General features: G+C 41.0%; 1 long non-coding RNA gene across 1 annotated transcript; it reads right to left on the reverse strand.

Annotated features, from left to right (window-relative positions):
- Window positions 1-998: 998 nt before the first annotated feature.
- On the reverse strand, window positions 999-8,228 carry LOC132236472 (uncharacterized). The gene is made up of 3 exons (XR_009453316.1): window positions 8,088-8,228; window positions 1,201-2,821; window positions 999-1,168 (listed from the first exon to the last, which is right to left on the reverse strand). It is a non-coding gene; the product is annotated as an uncharacterized LOC132236472 (long non-coding RNA).
- Between the last annotated feature and the right edge of the window lie 425 nt (window positions 8,229-8,653).

Consider the following 8,653-nt stretch of genomic DNA (forward strand, 5'->3'; position numbering starts at 1 on the left):
TCCCCAGACATGAACAGGTAACTCTTATGTACTTAAAGTGAACAATTATTCATGAAAATAGAGTTCACATAAGTTCCCATACCCACCCATCCAGAATGTGCTGTGCTGAAACCAGCCTGTACCACTTGCAAAAAGTTATTGTTACATTTTCAGGAAGTTTGCAATATCAGATTTACATCAGCCAAGGTAGAGCTATTTACACCATGGGAATGAGCAAACATTAAAAATTAGAATCCCTTTCTACCTCCCAGGGGAGACCCAGGTATTACGCATTTGCTATGCCACTGGGTATGTATAAATTTAAAAGTAAGTACTAGCAACAGTCAGGCTGGAACCCACATTACATTTCAAAGACAGTGACTAGCTACTGAAATTAGTCTGCATCTCCCAGACAAATGCCAAGACCAAATAGATCACAATTTTGTCTAATTAGCCTCTGCTGTCCAGGAGAAAATGCAGGATTCAATTTATTAGTTGCTGAGATACTACCAAGGCTAATCAGAATTATGATGTATCTAAATAGGGCAGGCATGTCAGGAAGGTGCACTTCATTAATAATACTTCCTAATCTTAGCAAGATAAATAGATAGCCACAAATTCATACTTGGTAAGGGCTCAAGAACTTCAGAGCTGGTCTAGGAAGTGGAGAGTTAGCAGAAGCAGAAAGCAATAACACACTGAGATTATGTTGCATCCATATTCTTTCAGTCAACAGAAAATTTTGAGTTTCTGCTAAGAATACAGAATACTACAGTAAAAATGACAGTATGGTTTCTGCTCCCACAAGGCTCACATTCTACATTGGTGGGAGGTGTGTGTGTGTGTGTGTGTGTGTGTGTGTGTGTGTGTGTGTGCTCATGCATGGCCAGGTGGTGGAGAAAAGAGACAAGTGAATAGGCAATTACAATGCAGGGTGACTGGTTTGTACTAGTAGTAGTTAGGAGGTTACCTCACTGAGAAGTCCCCGATGAAGTAAAATAAAAACTGAGTCCAGCAAGTAATACTAGTAATAGCTAATATTTATTGAATACCTTCTATGGTTCAGTTGATGTCCTAAGCACCTAAACTTACTTTATTTCATTTAGTTCTTCTGACACCCATGGTGTAGGTATAATTATTACCCCTGTTTTACAAATGGGGAAACTGAAACACAGCTAAGTTACATAAACTTGCCCAGGGTCTCACAGTGAGAGGTATAACTAGGAGGGCAGGAGTTAGCCATTTTAAGGGATAATGGAGATAAGAGTATTCCAGTAAAGGGAACAGAATATGAAAATCATAGTGGGCTCCAGGAAAAGATTATTGAATAAAGATTCAAGTGGAGGGTGATGATTCTCTCTCATCATTGATGTTTTTATCTCTCTCACCCTTTCCCTTCCTCTCTGAAATCAATAAAAATATTTTTAAAAGGTGTGTGTTGGGGGGGGGGGGAGGGGGGGGACTTGGACATAGACATGCACACAGGAGAAAGCCATGTGTAGAAGAAGGCAGAGATGTGGTGCCCAAAGAACACAAAAAATTGCCAGCAAACCACCAGCAACTAGGTGAGAGGCCTAGAGCAGAGGTTCTCTCGCAGCCTCAGCAGGAAGCAGCCCTGCCAACACCTTGACCTCAGACTTCCAGCCTCCAGAACTGAAAGACAATGAATTTCTATTGTTTAAGCCAGCTTGTGGCACTTTGTTACAGCCGCCCTAGCAAACTAACCCAGAATGTCAAAGCACTATCTGTACTGCTTAAAAAAAAAAATACTTAAAATATAGTTGTGTCTTATTTTCTATTTATAGACTTAACCATAATACAGATTCACATAGAATTCACCATATAGATTGTAAAAATAACTGTAATTTTAGTAAATAGTAGTATTTTAAGTAAAATAAGCAATTATTTATCTAGGACAGTGTCGGCTTGAGAATCAAAACTTGAGTCTCTTCTAGCTCTGTCTCCAATTTTATGAAAAACAATGTGCCAAATCTAATTGCTGCATGGTAATCCAGATTAAAATCATATTCCCATTAATACCGAGGATTTACCTAAAAGGCTTAAGGGATTACATGTGGAAATGCAGCAAAGATTGAGGAATAAATCAGTAACTTCCATTATGATACATTGATTTTGAAAATAAATAAAAATTGCAAACTTGCATTCTATTGTCAGCATCAAACATTGATTAAGCATGAACTGTTTGCAAATCACCCTATAAAATGCTGTAAATATATGGAGGCAAGTTATCACAATACTTGCCCAGAGTTGGGGAAGCCAGGGCAAAAGTCAAAACAATAAACAACACAAGTTAGCATATTCACACAAAATGCTGTTGCTTATGTACAGTACTGTTGACATGTTCTCTCATAAACAAGGGAGCCAGTCGTCACTCTGTCATATAGATGCATCCTTGTATATTCTTCTTTGAGTAACCTTTCTGACTTAGACACAGAAAGAGGAAATTTTTGTTTACTTCTTGCATTATCTTCTATTGGAATGTTTCTCTTTCTCCCTCAGACCAGGGTTATTAAAAACAGGGTAGTCCTAGGTTTGGGACTCCTCAGATGCTACTGCCTGTTTCAAAAGGAGGGAGACTCAGTGGAAGGGATGGGATATGCTGTGAGTAGCGGAGAGGTGGGTTGTGGATGCAGGATCCTGGTATAGCTCTTCACTCCCAAAGTGAGGGGCTCTTGTCACTGGGTCTAGAGAAAGTGCCAACTCATAGTAGAGTTGCAGTGAATGGTAACCTGGCTCCCCTCCAAAACTGGCTCCATGTGCGTTGTCTCTGAACGCCTGGCATATACATCCGGTCCTGCTCCTGCCCCTTCTTCTTTCCCACCTGTATGGAAAAGTGCAAAGTCCTCTAAATCTTCCCATTCTCTTAATTATACAACCCCAGCAGGACAACACTGTTGACATTCTCTTTCTAACTTTTAATGTGTCTAAAGCACAATCCCAGTCCTACATATGAAAGTCACAGCACTTTCAATCTCTTCTGAATATGCTGACGTCCTGGAAAGAACTCTATTCTCCTTTTCTGGTTAACTCTCAAATGCTGGACTGAAAATAATTCCATGCAGTAAGAAAGAACATTGGATGGTGACTGATCATACCCGCATTCCAGTTCTGAACAGGCCTCTAACTATTTGTATGCTATCTCAGGCCAGTCACCCATCTCTCCTGATTAGGTTTCCTCTTAGCTTGTTCATTTTGAAGCTAAGAGATGAGACTGTCTGAGCTAAAGAGTGACCCAGAACAGGGTAAGCAGGGTAGCAATAGATTTGCTCTTTGTAAAACTGTGAGATAAGCTGGTTTGTAAAGCATAGCCCCAAACCAAAATCAACGGTGTTTGATTTTTCTACAATGCACTTATTAGCATATATCAATATTTAGATATATTCATATCTTTGATTATTATCTTTACCTACCAGAACATAAGCTCCATAAAGGCAGGGATGTTTATCTTTTTGATCAGTACTAGATCTCCATTGGCTAGCATAATGCCTGGCACATAGTAGACCCTCAATACATGTTTATCAAATGACTTAATAAGTTCAAATACATAAGACAGGGCTCTCCTTCCCTCTTTGAAGCTTTGGATTCTAAAGATGCATGAATAGCCTCAACCTCAAGCAGGCAGAATTCAATCCACCAAGACATTTGAGAATATACATCAGGCCCCCTTGCCCAGGGTATGTCCATCCCTTTAGGCTCTTACAAGCTGAAATTCCATTATGAGAAACTTGTCACTTGATTTAAAATCTCCTGTCCATTGGGGATAGAGTTTTTAGCACTAGCAGCTAAGGGTGAGCAATCAGATGCTTGCCTCCAAGACTGCCCCTGAGAACCAAGGCTCTGGGAAGATTTTAGCTACTTGGAGAGCCTGTGACACATCCAGGTGGCAGGCCTGGCCATAAGCGTCTATAGATGCAAGCAATGGTTTCAGTTTTGGGCGCGTGGCAGTTAACTGATTAAAACCAGAAGTCAAAAGACATGGGATCTAGTGTAGCTATACCTCACCTTGGCCACTGTCTTGGGCAGGACAGTGAAGACCTCCTGTACTAATTTCCTATGGTTGTTGTACCAAATTACAACAAACTTGGTGGTTTAACACTACACAGATCTATTTTCTTACAGCTCTGGAGGTCAGAGCCTGAGATAGTTTGGTCCAAAATTAAGGCATCTTCAGGGCCATGTTCCATATGGAATATCTAGAGGAGAATCTGTTTCCTTGCCTTTTTCAGCATTTCTTCATTCATGGCCTCTTCCTCCACCTTTAAAGCCAGCAAAGTAGCACCTTGCTTCAGTGATCACATAGCCCTTTTCTGTGTCAAACCTTCCTCTGCCTCCTTCATAAGGAAACTCGTGGCTGCGTTTAGGGCCCACCAGGATAATCTCCTCATCTCAAGAGTCTTCACTTATTCGCACCTGCAAAGTCTCTTTTGTCCTATGAAGTACTTCCACAGACCTGGATGTCTGTGGGGCCACTATTCAGCCACTATTTCCCTAGATCTCAGCTGTCTTATGCGTTAAATTTAGGAATTTTGCCGCATGATCCCCTATTCATGAGTATATGAATCTTCTTTCTGTCCTATCGATTCTGAGTTGGAAGATGGAAAATCAGTCACTTGCATGCAAAGTAGAGCTATTAGTTGAACATCTTGGGCACTCACCAGAACCCTTGACTGGGGAGGGGGGGTAGAGGTGAGGGGCTGGCAAGGGAGCGGGAATAGGATGTTATTATTCACATGAATCATATTTCACTTGTCATCTGGCTCAACCAAGCAGTTAAAAACAAAAATGGCCTTGTAGCAGGAATTGGTACAGAAATGAGCTCAGTTCTGGCATCATGAGATTACAGAGTCATTCCTCTGATGCACTGCAAACTCCCAGCCTTTTAGAGGGAGGAAAGCCAGTGAGAGGGAAGCCTGTGGGCACTGAAGTGTGCAGAGAGGGCGAGACACCACTTCAAGAGCTTCTTGTGCATGAAATGTTTAACTGCCATATTATGACTATATTGCTCAAGTTCACTGAAAACAATTAACAACAAATTACCAAATGTAAACCTATCCAAAGTCTGTAACTTTTCTCATTCATGGCTTTTCAAAAATGACTACCATTATTTTATAGTTATATTTTAAAAAGCAGTCCTGTCTTTCCTTATATGCCCTTAGAATGGTACAGGATTTACTTCAAAATAACAGGGGAGGTAGGGAAATGGGAAGTATAGTATACAGAAAAAAATGGATTGCCATGAATTGATCATCATTAATACCAGATAAAGGTTACATGGTGATTCATTATACTAAACTCGGTACATTTAAATGTGTTTGAAATTTTCAGAATCAAAAGTTATTTTTAAAAGGGCTACCACTAGTTTTCTAACAAAGCTACAATGCTTAAAAAAACTCACAAAACAACATTCTCTCTTACTTGCAAAAACATTTAGAATTTCTTACAGAAAACATACTCAAACTCTGTATGAAAATAAAGCTACTAGCTAGGTACATGAATTATATATTTTTTGACAAAAATAGAAACCTCATCTACAGGTTTACTAAGTCACACTGCTGAGATATTTTGAAAGAATTGATACTTTTAGCTTTCCCTGGAAGTATAAGTGCTACTAAGCCTGTGGCCATGGGTTAGGAACCTGCAAAGTCCACAGGATCACACTGAAACAGCTCTGAAAAACATGAAGAATATTAAAATAGATGACTACACTGAGTCACATGAGAATATTAAAATAGATGACTACATTTCATGCTTCAGCCTCTGAATCCCAATCCCACTGTCTGGTTTGTTATTTATTCATCCAGCTTAAGTGGAAGCTATATCTAACAGCGGCCTTCCAAAGATCTCTTATTAAATAGGCATCCCTAAGAGAATTGGACAAAAAAGCTTACCTCCCACATGGACAATAGTAACAGCATCTTACCTGGTCTCTCTTTCTCTCCCAAACCATCCTTTATGTAGATGTCAATCATTTTTCTAAAACAGGTTTATGACTCTCTAACTTCCATTCAAGAGACCTTCATACATAGAGAATAATGACCAAATTCTATATTTCATCATTTAATGATCTCTACCAGCTGATCTAGAATAATTTCAACAATAGCTTCATTTCATTCTCCCTGCCTTTTTCTTACTAGCCATCTCTTCTCTCTCCCTCTCCCTCTCCCTCTCCCTCTCCCTCTCCCTCTCCCTCTCCCTCTCCCTCTCCCTCTCCCTCTCCCTCTCTCTCTCCTTCCTGATGGTGTGTTTTTTTTATTCTTTTAACTGGTTGTTAATCTTACTGGTTCCCTCATTTATTTTAAGTTAAGCAAAATCACTGGCATGTTTTTCATATTTGTACTAGAGGCCTGATGCATGAAATTCGTGTAAGAGTAGGCCTTCCTTTCCCCGGCTGCTGGCACTAGCTTCCATCTGGCACCTGGGACCCAGGCTTCCCTAGCAGCCCTGGCTTCGTCCAGAAGGTCGTCCAGAAGGATGTCCAGTCTAATTAGCATATTACGCTTTTATTATTATAGATGAGTCATAATTTTCCCTTTTTAGTAGAAAAATCTTTATGTAACTTCATGTATGTTTGCCCCTACCCCAGCCGTGGGCAAACTACGGCCCGCGGGCCGAATCCGGCCCGTTTGAAATGAATAAAACTATTGAAAAAAAAGACCGTACCCTTTTATGTAATGATGTTTACTTTGAATTTATATTAGTTCACACAAACACTCCATCCATGCTTTTGTTCCGGCCCTCCAGTCCAGTTTAAGAACCCATTGTGGCCCTCGAGTCAAAAAGTTTGCCCACCCCTGCCCTACCCTCTTGTGCTTTTTGTTCCTGGGCTGTTCTTTCTGTTAATAGTCCAATGTGATAGCACTGCATTGCAGTATTGTCACTCTTGGACACAAGGATTTGACCTCATCTTTGCTCCTGGTGCTCCAGACAGTGCTTTGGCATGCTGTCATGCACTTGATATGTAGAGTGAGCTGCGAAGGGAGGATGCAATTCTTGGGCTCTCTCCTTGGTTGGTGGGTTCAAGGGTCAGAAGCATACCTTCCGTGGGCTTTATGATTGCCTGGATCCCCTGCCACCCACTTCATCCCCAACCCTACTCTCAGATTACCTGCTCTATTCATTCTCTATTGCTGCATAACTAGTCACCACAAACTTAGAGGCTTCAAACAATATCCATTTATTACCTCTTACTTCTGTAGGTCAAAAATCCTTGCCGAAACCAGTTTGGCTCAGTGGATAGAGCGTCGGCCTGTGGACTGAGAGGTCCCAGGTTCGATTCCGGTCAAGGCATGTACCCTAGTTGAGGGCACATCCCCAGTGAGGGGTGTGCAGGAGGCAGCTGATCGATGTTTCTCTCTCATCAATGTTTCTGACTCTCTATCCCTCTCCCTTCCTCTCTGTAAAAAATCAATAAAATATATTAAAAAAAAAATCCAGGCAGGCCTGTCTGGGTTCTCTGCTTAGGGTCACGGGGGCCACAGAAATCTGCCTACTACTCCTGCCTCCCTGACTTGGCTAAGAGTGTCACATCCAACAGAAATGAGACTCGGCAGGAGGTTGTGTGTACTAAAGTTCAGGGGAGGAGTGCAATTCCTGGAGATAAAGGGAGAAAGGAGCAAAAGGGGAGACGACTGGGATAAAAAGGCAGGGTTGACCTGATAATAAGAAACTGCTCCTGAAAGTCCACGGGCAAGGGTACTTCATATACTTCCTAGACACCATTTTAAAAACAATACCAGGCGGCTCAGTGAATCTTCTAAAATATCCAAAATATGATTAAAATACTAAAGAGTATTGCAACAGTGTATTAATGAAAACACATCTGAAAATACTAATTTATAAATTATAAAGTGCTAAGCAAACCTACATTATTACTATCAAAATATTTCATATGACATTTATACTTTGTTACGTATAAGAAAATAACTACTAGTAATAGTTTAAATGTTTACTTTATGCCAAGTCCTAAGCCCTCACATGGATTATGTCTCACAGCGACACGTCCCCCCCTCCCCCAATAAGGTAGATAGTATTGATAATCCAATTTTACAGATGAGGCAACTAAGCACCAAAAAATTTAAGGGACTTACCCAAAAATCATGCAGTCAGGAAGATAAAACTAGGTTCAGTGCAGGTCTGTCTGGTGCCCAGCCTGTGTGTAGTTGCTGTGCAATACTATGGCAGTTAAGGAAAGAGCCAGAAAGACAGTTACAATCAGGGGGAAAGGCTCAGACCTGCAGATGGACAGACAGATAGAGAGAACCAACATGGACATTAGCTTCAGAGTTACTGAATTGTGTGCACTAGCTAAGGTATACTGCTCTAGTTGCAATTCGCTCTTCACAGCTTTTCTGGAATAGCTGTTTCATATTCCCTGTCTTCATAAGATTTGAAATTAAAATGAGTTCTTGAGCATTTGCTTATTCTTTTATTTATTTATTTACTTATTATTATTATTATTATTATTATTATTACTAGAGGCCCATTGCAGGAAGATTCCTGCAAGAATAGGGCTTCCTGCAGCTGGAGCGAAGCAGAGAAGGGAGCAAAACCTGCTGAGGGGGGCTTCACTTCCACTCCCAGCCGCTGCGGCTGGTTTCCCTCCCGCCTCCCGCCTCCGCAGCCTTGGCTCCGTTCCTGTCTCTGCTGTCTCTAC

This window comes from Myotis daubentonii, chromosome 6 (assembly GCF_963259705.1).
Source record: "Myotis daubentonii chromosome 6, mMyoDau2.1, whole genome shotgun sequence".
NCBI classification, from domain to species: domain Eukaryota; kingdom Metazoa; phylum Chordata; class Mammalia; order Chiroptera; family Vespertilionidae; genus Myotis; species Myotis daubentonii.